The sequence below is a fragment of the Pristiophorus japonicus genome, chromosome 28, assembly GCF_044704955.1.
Source record: "Pristiophorus japonicus isolate sPriJap1 chromosome 28, sPriJap1.hap1, whole genome shotgun sequence".
Taxonomy (NCBI): domain Eukaryota; kingdom Metazoa; phylum Chordata; class Chondrichthyes; family Pristiophoridae; genus Pristiophorus; species Pristiophorus japonicus.
The window spans coordinates 13647373-13651650 of NC_092004.1; the positions used below are offsets into that span (position 1 = coordinate 13647373).

At 46.7% G+C, this 4278-nt stretch overlaps 1 non-coding gene across 1 annotated transcript; it reads right to left on the minus strand.

Annotated features, from left to right (window-relative positions):
* Positions 1-2008: 2008 nt before the first annotated feature.
* Positions 2009-2082, minus strand: trnan-guu (transfer RNA asparagine (anticodon GUU)). Its single transcript has one exon. It is a non-coding gene; the product is annotated as a tRNA-Asn (tRNA).
* Between the last annotated feature and the right edge of the window lie 2196 nt (positions 2083-4278).

Sequence of the window (4278 nt, forward strand, 5' to 3'; positions counted from 1 at the left end):
GCTGAGATGGTCATGGCTGTTGAAGCTTTCGCAAGTAAAGCCTCACCTGTGACAGCCGGTCAGATTAAAGTCTGGACAAATAGAGACCCGCTATTGTCTCTAGTCAAGAAATGTGTCCTGAACGGGGACTGGGCAGCCACGTACAGGGCATGCCCTGAGGAATTTAAACCATTTCATAGTGGCAGGGATGAACTCTCGATTCAGGCCGATTGCCTACTGTGGGGAAACCGCGTAGTCATGCCCCAGATGGGCAGAGAGGTGTTCATCAGAGAACTCCACAATGAGCATCCGTGCATTGTCATGATGAAGGCAATTGCCAGGTCACACGTTTGGTGGCCAGGGATAGATGCAGATCTGGACGTTTGTGTTCGCAGGTGCAACACGTGTGCCCAGCTGGGCAATGCACCCAGGGAAGCCCCCCTTAGCTCCTGGCCATGGCCCGCCAAGCCTTGGTCACGCATCCATGATGACTACGCAGGTCCTTTCATCGGAAAAATGTTTTTGGTTGTAGTAGACGCCCACTCCAAATGGATCGAGTGTGACATTTTAAATTCAAGCACATCCTCTGCCACGGTAGAAAGTCTACGGGCAATGTTCGCCGCCCACGGTCTACCGGACATCTTGGTCAGCGACAATGGTCCAGGACTTCACAAGCACTGAATTCCAGGACTTCATGGCAGGCAATGGAATTAACCATGTCAGAAAGGCACCGTTCAAGCCAGCCTCAAACGGCCAGGCAGAACGAAAAGTGCAGATAATGAAACAGGGGATGCTCAGAATCTAAGGGGGTTCCCTACAAAGCCACTTATCACGCCTCCTGTTGGCCAATAGATCCCGACCACACTCGCTCACAGGAGTTCCACTCGCAGGGCTGCTAATGATAACGACGCTCAAAACCTGTTATCCCTTATACACCCCACCATGAAATAAATTGTTGAGAGCAGGCGCCAATCACAATATAACTACCATGACAGGAATGCGAGGGCACGATATATTGGTGTAAACGACCCTGTTGTTGTCCACAACTACACTGCAGGGCCTAAATGGCTCGCAGGCACTGTGATTGCCAAAGAGGGCAATAGGATTCTGGTAGTTAAACTTACCAATGGACAAATCTGCCGCAAACACGTGGATCAAACAAAAAGCAGGTTCAGCAACCCCAAAGAAGAAGCAGAGGAAGAACATGATATTGAGTTCACTCTAGCACAGGTGACCAAACACCGGAACCAAAGGGAGGAGAGGCCAGTCACTGTGGGCAGTCTGGACAGGCCTGAGGCATCGCAAACAGCAGACACACAGGCCAGCGCCCAACAACCGGAGCCCCAACTCAGGCGCTCTACAAGAGAGCGTAAACCACCAGAGAGACTCAACCTGTGATCCCAAAAAGACTTTGGGGTCATGTATTCAACCAGCATTGTAACCCATTTTTAAATTCAATATCTGATAAAATTGAAGACATGCAGCCAACTTGCAAAAGTAAGAATTATTTTAATCACCGTTAATTAGCCGATAACCTTCTTCAGAATGAAATAAATAATAATATAATTACTGAGGAACAGTGGTATCCTCAATCATTCATTTTCTCTTTACATGTGATGAAGTTTTATCCCTATCTCATTTACACGCTGTATGAGAATGGTTTAAAATTGTAAGTGTTTATGACTCAGTTGTAAAACCATTGATTGTGTGTGTGTCTATACTTGATAGGAGGAGCACTTGAGACCGAAGTTCCAGTTCTATATATGTACCAACAGAATCAATTTCCACCTGTTTCTTTAAACCCAATAACATAATTTATTTCTAATGGGCTGGATGGAGGAACATGATCCATGTAAAAAATTGTTATCGTTTTACTTGAACTGAATGCTCATAAAATATTGGAGTGGGAACTAATTGGATAACAGCACTGCTGGCAACATTTGCGGAATGGATTCGTGCAGCCAAAACGCACAATGACAACCTGGGCCTGTGCGGCACCGAATACTCGGGGAAAAACAGTTAAACACTTCGTCCCTGGGTGGGCTCGAACCACCAACCTTTCGATTAACAGCCGAACGCGCTAACCCATTGCGCCACAGAGACTGATGGATGTATGAGGTGCAAGACATCCCAAACCAGGGTGTCAGACAGTTAAAGCTTCAGATTGCTCCGACCGGGATGGAACTTGTCCACTCTCAGTTGTACTTTTCCCAAATAAATGGAGGGACATTCATTGTGGATGTGTGGAAGCAGTCTGGTCCCGCACACTGCAAACACTTCCATGTCACCGCCAACCAGCTCTCCCACAACCGGTGTGATCTGCCTTCCAGCCTTCCAGTGCCTTGTCTGTGACGAAGTATTCTGATTGTCCCGAAGCAGGTATTAGGTTTGAATTTCTTTTCAGCTCCTGACTGCAGATATTCCTGTGATTCAACGGGAACTAAATGCTGACAGGGACAGTTGGATTCAGCGTTTCTTTGCTTGGTGAAATTTCAAAGATTGAAAGCGACGCACATCAACCCCAAACCTCCCGTGAGATGGAAGCCCAGTTGCTGTTTCAAGCTTGAATGCAGGTACAAGCAGAACTTATTCAAAGAATGTCCAAGTCCCTGAGACGCCTGATTATTTGCACCAAACTCTCTGCAAAGAGTTGAGGTTCATGTTTGGTGATCTGGGCACATCTTTCCCCAAACTACAACACTTCAAACATAACTCAATGGCTGTAAAGCGCTTTGGGGCGACATGAGTTCCTGAAAGGCGCTGCAGATATATAAGTCCTTCTTTGCAAAAGTTCGATGCAATTTCAAAATATGCGAGCAATATCAGGGCTCCTCTGGGACCCCTCGTAAATTTCAATGAACAACTCCAAAGGGAAATCCCAGCCCGAGACTAACGAGCCAACTGTTTGACAAACGTGAAGATAAGGTGTAACCATGATCAAAGCATTTTTTTGTGTGTCGCTATTCAGAACATAAGAACTTAAGAACTAGGAGCAGGAGTAGGCCATATGGCCCCTCGAGCCTGCTCCGCCATTTAGTATGATCATGGCTGATTCGATCATGGACTCAAGTCCACATTCCTGCCCGTTCCCCATAAGCCTTATTCCCTTATCAGTGAAGAAGCTATCTCTGTCTTAAATTTATTTAATGTCGTGGCTTTCTCAGCTCTCTGAGGCAGTGAGTTTGACAGATTTACAACCCTCTGAGAGAAGAAATTCCTCCTCATCACAGATTTAAATGGGCGGCCCCTTATTCTGAGATTATGCCCCCTAGTTCTAGTCTCCCCTATCAGTGGAACCATCCGCTCTGCATCCACCTTATCAAGCTCCCTCATTACCTTATACGTTTCGATAAGATCACCTCTCATTCTTCTGAATTCCAATGAGTAGAGGCCCAACCAACTCAACCCTTTCTCATAAGTCGACCGCTCATCTCCAGAGTCAACCCAGTGAACCTTCTATGAACTACCTCCAAAGCAAGTATATCCTTTCGTAAATATTGTAAGTGTTTGTGATCCTCGCTCAATTGCCAGACGGACGGTTTGAATCGCCCCCACCTTACGAAAGTTCAAGATCCGGGAATTATTATTCAGAGTGTAAATTAAATGAGTCATGGAAAGGGATGCTTCAGTGATAAATCGTAGTATATTTATTTGGTCTAACATACACTGTCTAAAACATGCACTGCTCAACTAAATCACTGTCTCTGTGGAGAATAAAATCCCGGTTACAAACAACATACATACAGTACAGAAATGAACCTAGTAACACACAGTAATTCCCTGGTGGATTCTAACCCCACCCCTACCAATGAATTACCCTCCCCAGAATAGCCCTGAAAAGCTTCACTTCTGAGAAAACCCTGAGCCCTTACCCAGCTGGCCTGGGATATCTGGTTACTGGCTTGGGACACTCGCGACCATGTTCACCACCATACGCAGCCCGTGTTCTTGCTCAGCTCAGCTGTAGGAAGTCACTGCCTGGTCTACAGTCTCGGTGGCTTCTTCTGCAGTACTGCGGCCCCTTCCTCTGGTACATCGATCGGTGGAGCGAGAGCGAGAGGGAGAGGGGGCTCTCTCTCGACACAAGCTGCAAGCTGCAAGCTCCAAGCTTCACACCAAGCTCCAAGCTAAAAATAAAGTGGAAAGGACCCTGTCTTTCTGTGAGTCTTGCTACCCCTATCTTTCCCGCCAATCTTTAAAACCCCTTTGTTTCTAAGCACGGGTACTTAGTCAATGATGGGCCATCCCACCCATGCATTGGGCTGATGGCCCTTAGTCTGGGCATCTCTCTGAGCCTTT